This window comes from Pelecanus crispus, chromosome Z, assembly GCF_030463565.1.
Source record: "Pelecanus crispus isolate bPelCri1 chromosome Z, bPelCri1.pri, whole genome shotgun sequence".
Taxonomy (NCBI): Eukaryota; Metazoa; Chordata; class Aves; order Pelecaniformes; family Pelecanidae; genus Pelecanus; species Pelecanus crispus.
Window position 1 is genome coordinate 24,307,825 of NC_134676.1, and position 14,409 is coordinate 24,322,233.

Here is a 14,409-nt window from a genome sequence, read left to right on the forward strand (position 1 = left end):
AAAGCAGTGACAGTGAATCCAACCACTGCACAGTAACTAAGTCATAGTGCACCTAAAATCAAGGACTTGAAGGACAAAATGTCAAGTCCTAGAAAAGAGAGTCTTCCAAACAGGCAAGGATGAAGTCCTGATTCAGCAATGAAAGCTGCCCACCAGCCCCTTGTTTTTAACCTACTGTTAGGAACAAATCCGGTCTCTTACTAGTCCTTTTTCTGTACCACTACCACAGCCACACTGCACCTGAAACTGCTGTGCTCTACTCCCCTTGTAGTGCAGGAATCCTCACGTGGATTAGAGCCAGCATAGCTGGCTGTATGCAGCACTGCTTGGCATTAGGAAATCATACAGATGGCAGAGGGCATGGTCAGATGACATTGCAAACTGCCCGTCCACCGCCAGAACAGCCTCTAGGTGACTGTTAAAAAGGTAGAAATTGAGTGGCTGCAGCTTTCCAAATATTTCTCCTTTATTCCCAGGAATGAAATGTAACATAGAATGAATTAGGCCTATACTCTCCAAAGGTTCTGTGCTTATCACTGAGCATGGTAATATTTTTCCACGATTCAGTGGCCAGAGCGCTTCTGGGAAAAGGGTTGAAGTATATCCTCCTAGAATCAAAACTTCCCTTGTCCACAGCAAAAGCCCTAAGCCCTAGCACTAGGGATGTGAGGGGGCAGCGACACTTCACTGTCAAGTGAAAGAAAGATACTGTACTACGGTTGGACTCAATGAACTTAAAGGTCTTGTCCAACCTAAATGGTTCTGTGATTCTATCTGAATTTAAATACGTTATTAAGTATAGCAGGTGCTGTCTAAAGTCCTGTTTCACAGAAATTTAATCTTTAAGATACATGCTTTAGTCGGGGGTATATGGGAGAAGGTGAGAAGAGGCAAATGGTAGTCTTGGATATGCCTTTCACATTTTAGTCGCTGTTTCCCCCAGTCACTGTATGACTACTGTGAATCCCATTCTCCTGCATCTAATTTTCTCTCTTCTAGATAGAGGGAATTCTGTGTAAGTCCTATTTTGAATTTCAGTTCCCTTGGTAAATGCCTAACTTGAAGATCTGAGTATGTTGACACCTTGAGCCCTTTTTAATCGTGATCCTTCATGAATGCAGCTCCTAGAAAACAAATGGGTTTTGTACTTCTAAAAAAAAAAAAAATTTCAATGTTCTAAAAGCAGAAACAGTTTGATGAGGCTATTTTTAGTACATTGTGTGAGGTCCTGTAAAAATTAAATAGAGTTAATGCAGCTAAAACCACTGTCTATTTAAAACCTTATCATATTTAATTAATGCAATAGTATATATGAATGTGCTTACTAGGGTTTTTTTGTATGTTGCTATATATAGGGAGAAGGTATAATTATAGTGCTAAGTGTATTAAAACCACAGTATATCAAAGTAAATACCTGATTAAAACTCTGGAGATACTTCTCTTTTAAGTAGGGATAAAGAAAAATAGTGGGGTGATGAGTGGATTGAGAGCAGCCCTGTGGAGGACTTGGGGGTACTGGTGGATGAAAAGCTGGACATGAGCCAACAATGTGCGCTCACAGCCCAGAAAGCCAACCGTATCCTGGGCTGCATCAAAAGCAGCGTGGCCAGCAGGTCGAGGGAGGTGATTCTGCCCCTCTACTCTGCTCTGGTGAGACCCCACCTGGAGTACTGCGTCCAGCTCTGGGGCCCTCAGCACAAGAAGGACATGGACCTGCTGGAGTGGGTCCAGAGGAGGGCCACCAAAATGATGTGAGGGCTGGAGCACCTCTCCTGTGAGCACAGGCTGAGGGAGTTGGGGTTGTTCAGCCTGGAGAAGAGAAGGCTGCAGGGAGACCCTATTGCAGCCTTTCAATACTTAAAGGGTACTTAAGTACTTAAAGTACTTAAAGTCCTTAAACTTACAAGAAAGATGAGGACAGACTTTTTAGTAGGGCCTGTAGTGATAGGACAAGGGGTAATGGTTTTAAACAGAAAAAGGGTAGATTTAGACTAGATATAAGGAAGAAATTCTTTACTGTGAGGGTGGTGAAGCACTGGAACAGGTTGCTCAGAGAGGCTGTGGATGCCCCCTCCCTGGAAGTGTTCAAGGCCAGGTTGGATGGGGCTCTGAGCAACCTGATCTAGTGGAAGGTATCCCTGCCCATGGCAGGGGGGGATGGAACTGGATGACATTTAAGTTCCCTTCCAACCCAAACGTATGATGTGTGATCTATGGGAATAAATGTTTTCCCTTGGACTAAAAATGAAAGTGGACTTCAAAATTAATTGAAATTTTCTTCAATAATATTTGATCAAGAATAGGAAAAAATGGTTTAATAAAGCCACCCACAGAAATCAATTACTAAATATCTGAACATTTCTTTCTCAAGTTTTTAAAACCTTTTCAAAAAACAAGAAAATATGTTTTTCTTGTCAGATAATGGATGAATGCAAAAAATGTTCAGTATTTATTTCAAATAAATATTTATAAAAATGAAAGTTTCAACTTTACTGGAAAGAAAAAGCAAAATAACACTCAACATAATTATGCTGAGCATTTATTAAGAAATTGGTGTTTGACATTACCAGTCTATAGGAGATGCAGTTTGTAGGTACTGTGTTAGCCTTGATGCTGTTTATCACATTCAGGCAGAGTTGCTGCAGTCCTTGCTGAGAGCTGTGGGGAACATGTGCAAAACCTCTCTCACCATTCTGAGTTGTCATGAGTGTTCATTTTCTGGGAAATGTGACAAATCCTTCCTCCTATAGCAGGCACTGGATTTGCTGATGGTTTTTTACCTATATTTCTTCAAAGGCTTGTGGCAAATTCAAAAAATGTTGTAATACAGTAATACAGTTATATAGATTATAAAAATAGAATAAAAATAATATATTAACTACTGATCATTTAAACAACTTAAATGTTAATCTCATTGTGTGGTAGCTCTGGTATATTCAGTAAACAGTTTAAACCCCAGGTTTTTATTATAATTTTGATAAATAATCCAAACTTAATGGATGACAAAGACCATGATTGTGGAATTGCTGTTTGTTCAAGTTTTTGTAGGATAAACTATTCATTACCAGATCTCTACTTTCAATCTCATGCAGATGAGTTGAAGCTAAAAGTTAAGCTTCTACTTTACTACTACTGCTTTTTGCTAGAGATTTCTTACATGCCAGTTACACACAGTGCTGTTTTAAGACTTTGGCCCTCAAATCCACAGTTTAAAAGAAGATCTTAACAGCAGTCTTACATCTCCTATGTGTTCATTCAGAAATACCATTAACACACCATGCAGTGAGTGCACTGGACATCTGCATACGTGCCAAGTCTAACTCATAGGGTGCACATGAGCACGTAGTAGATTAAAAACTCCTGCTGATCCACAGACTGAGAACAGTACACATATTGTGCAAAGTGAATATGATGATCAATTATTCTAATAGAAGAAACTCATCAGTGAGTTTGAATAGTATGACAACGAGGGGAAAGAGGGAGAATCATGAAAAAGAGTAATTTCTTTTTAATTTTCTGTGTGAGGAAAAAGAGATTAAATATGCTGTGGTGATAAGGAGTGAGTCAGTATGGGATTCGGAGGGAGAGAATAACCTGGCTTAACCTGTATGCATGTATCAGGGAGCTCATTAGAGATCCCCAGCCCACTGTTCTCATGAGCCATTTAAAGTAATGTGGGGGCTGTATTAACTTTGGACAGGCTGTGAATAGGATGACACTTCCCTGCACCCAACATGCCTGCTGCAGCAAAATCAATGAGGAAAGGTAAGGAAGACATCAATTAGCCCACTTTTGTTATCCATCAAATGATGCTTGTGCTGGGAGTAGGTCCAACAGAAAAAAGATTACATTTTTTCACTGGTTTTTCAAAGAGAGAAAATATCAGAATAAAGCAATTCACACAGCTGTATGGAGATAAAGAGGCATAGCCAGTGAACCAAAGGGAGGATAGGGAAAGAAAAGCTTTAGAAGGAAAATGAGGAACTTCTGTTTCTCACTGAACTTTGAGACATCTACTTTCATCAGAAATTAGATCATCATTGCATTATCTCAAGCTCACCATTGTGAAATTCTAATAGTGTTTCTAGGTTTTGTTCTGTGGCTTTGACCTGATTTCCTTCATACTTTCTCAAAACAAAGCCATCTTCTCCCAATAGAATTTTTGAAACTTTTACAGACATGGGGTTATAAATTACTTTGGCAAAATTACAAATAGAAGGTTTTAGCTAATGTGAATGCTTTGAGACAGACTTTTTTGTGCTTTTCAGCACCATTCATAGGAGTGTGTGACCCTTTGTCTGGCTTATGTAATTTACATCTATGAAAATGGTTTCAACTATCTTCACTTTTCACAACATTCTTAGGATCAAAAGTATGTATGTAACAGGTGCTTATCCCAGAAAGTCAGGTAGACTTCCCAATCCTATTCTGAAAGAGGTTAAAACATATTAGGTATTGCATCTACTACTAAGTGACTTCTCTGTCCCTATGTACTGTCAGTTTAAAAACCAAACACCATATTCTGCACTTCCTGTCTATGAAGCAATAAATACTCTAAATAAGAGACATCATTGCAAGTTTGCAAGGTGAGACATACAATACAAATAAAATACAGCATTTTATTCACAGTCTTTTGGTTGTAGGAAAAATTGAACAAGATGCAAGATAGCCAGTATTAGAACATGCTATAAACTGTTCATTTAAGTGCAAAACCATAGATGACAAGGAATAATGCCTCACTTCTTGAGTGTTTTGTATGTCTTCGACTAAAGGAAGACTGCTTTCTGGACTGTTAAAAGGATTTTGCTCACTGTCTTAAACTGCCTGTTTGTAAATTCCTTTTTTTAGTTTTTTCTTCTGCATTTCAAACTTGGAACAGGGGCATAGTTTATTGGTATGAAAATAAGAAGAATATATTTCAGCCTGTAAGGTTCATGAATAGGTGGCAAAAGTCTCTTACAGAGAAGACCTTTAAGTTAATATTGCAGTCATATAAAGAATTCCTTCGATCAGCACCCATCCCTTCTCATAAGTAAATAGTATTCTGAAACAAACAGCTTTATTCAAGCATCACTGAGAAGAACCTAAAAAAACCCTGAAGGGCTGTATTCATGGCTGTAAAGAATAATATCTTAGGTGGGATGTTTCAGACCTGCCCAAGTAAATCAGGACTTAAAATCTACATATCCCACTTAAATCTCAGGTATATCAAAGCTGAAGGGCATCTTCCAATAACAGTATGGTCTTAGCTGCCTTTGAAGCCTTCTTTGTGGTGTTGAAATTATTTTAAATTAATTCTATGTTTTGTAACCATGGAAAACCCAGTACAACAAAACTTCTGCCACTGGTGTCTGAAGTAGATAGAGTGATACAATCTTCACTTTCTCTAGACATTTATGGATGTTTATGAGATGTTTATGAGAGGCTAAGAAAGAAAAGGAGATAGATGGTGACAGTGCCAGGATGTATCAGTAGACCTACATCCTGCAAAAATAATTTTGTCACAGAATCTTTGTGAGGGTAAAGAGGGGACTTTATCAGAAAGGCTTTTGTCCCTTGAAAGCCTTATATGCTAAATCCAAAGCCTCTGTATGTTAAATCCACTTCTCTACAAGGGGACTAGAATTTCAAAACAGGGTTTGACCTCCTTAAGAATCTTTTCTACCTCCTCCATTTTCATGTCCTTTCAGAAACCCATCTCTACATGCCTGCAGGAGTGATCGCCCCAAAACGATTAACTGTGAATAATCTATGAAGCAGCTTGTATCTGAGGAAGTATTACCATATTTATAAAGTAGCAGTTCTGTGGACTTAGAGAGTTGGGTACTCAGAAGCTGCCACAGATATTTCCTGCCTTTTCTCAGCTACACTCTGGTGAAGTTCCCATAGATTAATGCCCTAATATTTTGTATTTTGTGTATTATATCCCTTTTTTGCATTATTCAAATTCCCAGTAAACTGGATGAATAAAAGATGGCCATAAAAAACAAGTCTCTGAGAGAATAGTCACATTCTCATATATGACAGTTCTGTAAATGTACACGTTTAAATGCTTATTTCAAAATTAATTTGAATTCTAAGGTTGCAAAATCATTAGTAATAACACTATTAAATTTTTGGTTTAGTGTGAATTTTTTATTCATTGGAAAACTGAGTTGAAATTGCTTGGAGCTACCTTCTTAAATAACTTCCAGATTGAACATGCACATTTTGCATGCAAATAAGACTGAGAGATTGTGGCTACAAATAGCTATACTTAATTTGAATATGCAAAAATAGTATTTGCATGTGTGAACTTTACTAGAAGACAAGCAAGAGAGTTTAAAAAACAGGCTTGATATCTGTGTTTTCTAATCTTCTGCATGATGGCAGGAATATTTATCAAACTAAAGGCACATAGGAATATCATGAAATGAACAAATTTGAAAACTGATGAAGAAAAAAGGGAAAAGAATCAAATTATAATCCAGTATACTCTCATAATTCAGCAATCAATCAGACTGTACTTCATGCAAATAAAGCTTCACAAGCATGAATAATAACAATAAACATATCACAACTTATATTAGCCAAGTATTTCTTAATGGCAAGTTGGTAGACTTTGCTTTCCTTCAGATAGAGTTCTTGACTTTTTTACTGAGTCTCCTACAGTTCTGTGTCCTGATTCTGTAACTGGATGAAGTCCAAATTCTATTCCTGCTACCTGAGGAAATCTGGAAGTTAAGAAGACAAATACTGGATAGCAAAAAGGAATAAATCAAATTAATGAACCATTCAGAACAATGCAGTAAGAGCCAGACTCAGAGCAGAAAAGACATTGCTCTTAACAAGATTAATAAGATCATACTTGCACCAAATATCCTACAATTATAAGGGTATTTGAGACAGCAGCTCTTACTTTTCTTCCCAGCAGTCCAGAACTGATCATCTATGTTAAGACACTACCAAATGAAAGGTGTCTAAGTTTTTATCCAAGTTTTTATATTTGCATAATATAGTAATAATATCAGAAATGTTTCTTGTAGAGAAGTAATCATCATACTTTGTGCACGTATGACACAAGGTTTGTGATACCATTATCAGCATTAAGTGAAACTGAAACTGTGTGAAACATTTTAAGTGTCTAGGACAACTGGTATTTTCATACACAGGTAGAAGAGACTGGATGATCACTCTATAGACTTTCCATCAAGAGCTGTGTATCTGCAAAAATTCCTTTTAAAAAGCTTCCAATAGTTGTCTCCCTGGAATTCTGACTACTAGCAGTGGATCTACAACAGGGAGGATAGCAAAAAGATCATCCATAGTAAAATCCTCTGCTGGGTATACTCAGTTTAAACAAAGGCTATACACAAAATCATAACAGAAAATAATGAGATTTCATGTAGGATTTTTCTTCTGTAAACATTTAGCTAAATAATAAATTTTCTTGTTGAAAGATCTGAGGTTAGCTGTGCTTTGAGGTTATGCTAAATAAGAAAGAATGTGTGTTTAAAAGTTGCTCAGATAACAGTGACATAGGAGTTGATACTGCAAAGATGTATATACATACTTCATGTGCGGTAAATAGTCTTAGAAAATTAAGCAAACATTTTAATTTAATGAATTCTATAGTTAGAGGTGTGTTGTTTGTTTTTTTAAAATATTGCATACATGAGTAGATGGAGAAGCCAAATCACAATCATAATCCCTTTCATCATAAAATAATGATAAAGCCAACATAAAACCAAAGCCACCTGGCCACCAGATAAAATAGTGATTTAAAAAACGAACACCACCACCACGCCCCCCAAAAAAAACCCAAACCCAAAACAAACAGTATAAAGAGAGTAATTATTTGCTAAGAAGAACAGGAAAATGGAGATAGCAACACCACCAAAATTGATTGTGTATGAAGACTTGTAGAAGCTTTTGGTTTTTAAATAGTCCAGTAGCATTTTGATTTAAAACATATTTGGCAAAACCAATTGCTCTGCAAATTTAGTAAGATCAAGGTTTGAGAAATGGGTTCTCAAATTTCTTCTCATTTGATTGAGGAGTGGAAATAATTGCAAAAATATGTTACTTCCAAGACTACAACCAGGATTTCACCCAAGCTGTTTTGTCTCATTACAGTACTGCTGTACTTTAACTAAGCATCATTATTCCCTCTTACCATATTTGCTCTACAAACACAGTATGCTTGATTCCTGCCTTGGATACCATATACTTTAAAAGAAAAAAAAAGAAAAAAAAAAAACCCACAAAAATACAGAGACAGAGTGTGTACAGAAAAGTAGATCTTTCAAGTAATGGGAATCACCAATACATTTTAACTTATATATACCAATTTTTAAATTATTTCTCATAAGACTATGTGTTCATATATGCACCAATATGTATGTTATTTTACTTCAGTCATAACCTGAAGCAGTTAGTTTATGTGATTAGTTCACATGTTAGTGTGCTGATTTTTTCAGTATGTGTATTGATATATGAAGCATTAAGATTTACTTTAAGATTTACTTTTACAATTTTTTTGCTAATTTTAAGTTTCTTGTCCTCTAATATAACTATCTTTGAATGCTTTGTTTTGTGTTACAAATCCCTGACTTCTGGGTTTGTTCTTACTCAGGTATTTTGGAAGGGCTACTCCAAACTAAATAATTAAGACACATTTCCAAGGTTAAATGTTAACATATTCAAAACATTTCGGGTTACCAAAAACATTTTAGATGATGACCTGAAGTAGCTAGTGCTACATCAGCATAAGCAGCTTCTAGTATTGCACTGGCTATAGGATTTCCTAGACTGCTTTCTGCTTCTCCCACAGTATTTAGACAACCATCTAGTTCTGTATCAGCTGGACTACTCCTAAAAGATGCTGAATAATAAGATTCCCAATATAATTATTTGCAACAAACATTCCTTAATTCTATAAATCTGTTTCAGAAAACAGATTTGTTTTATAATTTTCAGTAGAAAAAGAAAACAATGAAAAATGTGTATTATCCCTTCAGTCCCATAAATCTGAATAGATATATAATGTCATTTGGTTTGGCCTTAATTAATACCACCACTTCTAAAGCCACCTAGCTTCCACTCTACATCCATGCTTACAAGAAGTTTAATAATACCAACAAAGCTACAAAATACATCTCTGGAGTTTAAGTAGGGCAAATTCCAATCTAACATTTCTTCTTCTTACTATATCCAATATAAATGATTTGCAGATACTGATAGTGGACAGCAGAAATGATCAAGACCTGCTGTAACTTGATAAACCCGAGACATTCCCACACGAGTAATAAATACAGTTCTACCCACCATTGGCCTTAGGAAGAAAGCTTGATTGGACTGCAATAGATTACTCCGCATGTGAATGAATTAGGGGAGTTTATTCCCATGCAGGGAATCAGTTCTCAAATGCAAAGCATATCTGGGATTTTACTTGTGAGCTTTGAAAAGTCAAAATTACCCTTTTTTTGTTTCATGTTGCCTTTGCAAAGGGGAAGGTAGAAGTATTCAAATGATTTTACTAAATCCTGTAAGAAGACTGGGAATAATTTAGCCAGAACTTGAGACTACATGGTAGCAGCTGATAACCGTGTACAGCAAATTAACAGGTTGTAGCTTGTTGCTTAAATCCATTCTTGGAACCATCATCACCCACGTGCATTTCCTAAGCAATTTTCTTAACTATTCTCCCAGTTAAATGTTCAGAACAAATTTGCCTGTGGTCAGCAACAGAAATGTTTCTGCAGTTTAAAGACAGTTAAGATCAGGGATTGCAATCAACTTCACAGTCAACCTAACTTTAACAGTTTCAAAGTTTTACTGTAATGTGTGCTAGTTTTTGGCATCTCTTGTGAATACCAACGATCTAATTAAAATTGTCTTGTGATCTCCAGACTCCCCTCAGGAGCAAAGAATATAACAGATGCCATGCTACTACAGCATGGGAAAGACTGCTTTATAGGAATTTACCTGTGGTTGACTGTAAATGCTATCAGGGCTGCATATCAGAGAAAATAGCTTATTTAAATTTTATATTTTCTCAGAAATATTTTATTTGCTGTAGGAATGCACTATGCAACTCAACAGCAACAACCACATAAAGGATTTAAGTATAAAGCTCTAGGGATCAGAGTGTTTCATTAGTATTACTAATAAATATCTACAGAAAAGGAAATTCTTATGGATGGTGATCTTTCAATTAGAAAGTCCCAGCATCCATAAAACAGAATGTTACTGAATGCTGCATTCTTTCACTCTGCCATTGCTCCTGTTGAATGAGTAGCTATGTCAAGGATAAATTAATTCATATTAATCCATATACCATTCATATAATTCATATGCCACATAATTCGTATACTATTACCAACTAATTGTCTCAAGAATTCACGAAGTAACACACAGAGGGATGTCAAGGGTACTGATTTTTACTATGAGCTTTCCTATATTCTGCAGATACAGTAATATTTTGGGACCAAACTGGAAAAATTACAAGATTTCTAAATGCCATTTTCATAGGTGAGCTTAAAACTAAGTTTGATAAGGTGATGTCTTTTAATAGTAATCAACTGATGGATGCACTAGAGTAACCTTCCATTAAAAATTAAACTGAAACAATTAAAAAAAAAAAATAGGCCACATTCCTCTGTGGTCTAAGTTTACTGAAGTCCATCCAGTTGTATCAGGAAGAAATATGGATCTCATTTCAAGATAGAAGGGCAAACTAACTTACAAATTCCTGTTAAAAATAAATCTAAACTGTATTCATAAAAGCAGAAAAATCCCATGGCCACAATGTAAACACAGTATAGTTAATTGCATCTAGAATAATACAGAATATAGGACATAGAGCACTTACTGCTTCCCACCCCCTAAATTCACACTCAGATATGGAGTCAGGATGCATCCATGGTAAAGCTCTACATACAGAAATATGGAGGTGCTTCCTGGCCCAGTATTATTGATATAGCCATTGAAAACAGTTGCTTTTTAATAAATTTGAACCTAATTCTTATTAGCTGTTCAGTTTTTAAATAAATCATTAAGAAAATCACACCCACCTGAAGGTTCTGAGTATAGTCACTGATCACTGATCACTGATTTTATACATAAATCTTTTTCTGGATTTCCCAGAATGTCAATTCTTTGAAAATTACACTGAAAGGATGAACCAAAGTTTCTTTTTTTTCTTTGACAAATTTCTAAAATATGACTTCTTCCATAATGCAATTTCCATTAATCTCTTTTATTTCATAATCATTGTCATGGCCAACTAATACCAGATCTACTCCATGGATATTCTGTGCAAGTCTGACACTTCATTTGTGTCATAAACTGCGATAAGCTCTGCTCCTTCTGCTTTAAGTTTTGCAGATATTTCATTAGCTGCTTTGATATAACCTGTACAGTTTAGGTTAATTTGTTTAGAGTAGCAAAGGTATCTAGCCTGTTGGCCCAATTTTTATACCACTCTATTTAACTTTTTTTTCTGACTGTGATGTGACCTAATGGTTCCAGAGTAAATCTGTCATATACATTGCGGAGGAAACCTGGAAAACTGCATTAGTTGTACATATTCTTCCAGAATATCCAATGCCAAAATCAAATTCATAGTTTCCTAAACATAAGTTCAGAAAGTAATTTTTAAAGTTAATACAAATAACTAAATTTTAGCCAAGTGCCACTTCTATATATCATTTAGTGTGAGCAAAAGATTGAGGAAGAGTACACTTCACCTTGTCCTTAAAATAAACTCAATAGGGGGGACTTAGTCCATCTATCCTTTATTGCAAAAAAAAGCTGTATCAATTTAATTTATTTTTGCAGCTGTTCTAGATAGACACAATTGTAAAGGAGACTTTTATGCATCTAATACTTTCAATTCACAAGTTATCTAACTTAAAACAATCATAAATCATCCCTATGGAGCAAGTTTTTTATGAAGGCTCAGGAAAAAAAGTTTACATTTAATGCCCAGCCAGATAGTGGAGGTAAAAAAAAAAAATCTTGCTCAGCTTAAGATGATATTATTTTCTGTCTTGAGCATGAAATAATATGGAGGAAGGAAAAAATACATTCTCAGTAGCCTACAAAAAACATTAAACAGTGCAACAGTAGGCATAAGAAATACTGGCCACAGTATTCTCAAATCTGTGTACGTTACAGAATCCTACATAAAGGCAGCACTAAGTGGGCTACTACTGGTGTAGTCCCTGAAAAGGTCCCTCTTCGATGAATTTTCCTAGAGGGTTCTGGATGCTAAGCTGCTTCTGCAGAAGATTTAATTGCTATGGGCAAAATCCCACATACTTACTAAACTTGAGATAATACTAGCATGAGCAGAAGGACTATTTAATGTGAAAGTGACAGTGTGTACACAGGCAGATTTTTATGGTTACAACTACTTATGGTACTTTTCTTTGGAAAATATGATCTTTTCATGTTTTATGCTGTATACATTCTTGTTTTGGAGTATATGTAAAGCAAGAGCAAAAAACCAAATTTGTTTCTAAGGAGTTAAATTTACTTCCTAAAAATTAACTAGCCTCTGAGCTTTGCAAAAGAGTAACCAAAAATAGTAAGGACTGAAAAAAGACTAGCTGACCTCATCCTTCCACCCAACTAAATCCATGGCTGAAAGGACAGATAGGTTTGGAAACAGAAAGCAAAGCAAAGCAAAAAAAAAAAAAAGTCCATAAAGAGAAAGAATCAGCTACTTGACATAGTTTTGTTTTCCCTTTTTGGCTCATAAAGAAGCCTTGTGCTGGTTTAGGAAACCTAAAGGAGCTTTCCGTTACTTCTATGGGTAGTTGCCAATCTCACTATCTTGTGTTTCATAATTTTCTGGGTTACAGCACTGCTGTTTTCAGTAGCCAGTTTTGTTGTCTACTAGTTCTGAAACTACTTGTCACAATCTCATTTGGGAGGCTGAACACTTGCTGCCCACATCAAAAGCAAAGCCTGTTTCAACTAAGGGTCAATTAGCCTGTTTGTTAAACAGTATTTCTTTTTAAAAAGCACACTTTGCATGGTTTCCCTGTTAATTTTGAAGCCGATTGTAGGCCAAACCAAAAATCTTACATAGAATTAAATGGTCTTGGATTTAATTCTCCATTGAAGTAATGGTCCCATAGTTGTAACAAGTAGCACTTAGATCAGAGATGAGCTGTTTTCTTTTTTAAATAAGTTGCTGTTGACTGGTGATTTTATCTTATGGCCCCATACTTCTGGGATTAGATTTTCTTTCTATTTCTGCAATCTTGGAGGGAAACTGACTCTTCATTCATTTCTGAAGAGGATATTCCACTTATAGAGACAAGTTTTGGGGAAGAGCCTCCAAAAGTACATGCCATAACCCTATGTATCCTATGAAGCTGGGCTCTGCAGAGCACAGGCATACTCTGGTACACTTCTAACAGGGACTGGAAGAGCCGCAAAGATGCTGCCGCTACACAAATCGTGTGCTTGTCCTGCTGTGACAAGGTCTATGCTGAGGCTTGCAGAGCACTACTTCAGCCACTGGATCAAAACAATGTCTTTCTACCAGTCACAGCCAGACCAGTTATCCCAAGGGTATTCAGCCCCCTGAGCTGGAAGACAGGGATGGAGAGCAGAATGAAGCCCCCATAATCCAGGAGGAAGCAGTTAATGACCTGCTACGCCACCTGGATGCTCACAAGTCTATGGCGCCAGATGGGATCCACCCGAGAGTACTGAGGGAGCTGGCAGAGGAGCTTACCAAGCCACTCTCCATCATCTATCAGCAGTCCTGGTTAAGTGGGGAGGTCCCTGATGACCGGAGGCTTGCCAATGTGACTCCCATCTACAAGACGCATGGGAAAGAGGAGCTGGGAAACTACAGGCCTGTCGGCCTGACCTCGGTGCTGGGGAATACTGTGGAGTGGTTCATCTTAATTGCTCTCCACAGGCATGTGCAGGTCAACCAGGGGATCAGGCCCAGCCAGCATGGGTTTGTGAAAGGCAGGTCCTGCTTGACCAACATGATCTCCTTCTATGACCTGCCTAGTGGATGAAGGAAAGGCTATGGTTGTCATCTACGTGGACTTCAGTAAAGCCTTTGACACCATCTCCCACAGCATTCTCCTAAGGAAGCTAGCAGCTCATGGCTTGGATGGGTATACTCTTCGCTGGGTAAAAAACTGGTTGGGTGGCCGAGCCCAGAGAGTTGTGGTAAATGGTAGTCCAGTTGGCAATGAGTCACAAGTGGTGTTCCCCAGGGCTCCGTTTGGGGGCCAGTCTTGTTTAATTTCTTTATCAACAATCTGGATAAGGGGATTGAGTGCACCCTCAGTAATTTTGCAGATGACACCAAACTGGGTGGGTGTGTCGATCTGCTCAAGGGCAGGAAAGCCCTGCAGAGGGATCTGGGCAGGCTGGATGGATGGGCCAAGGCCA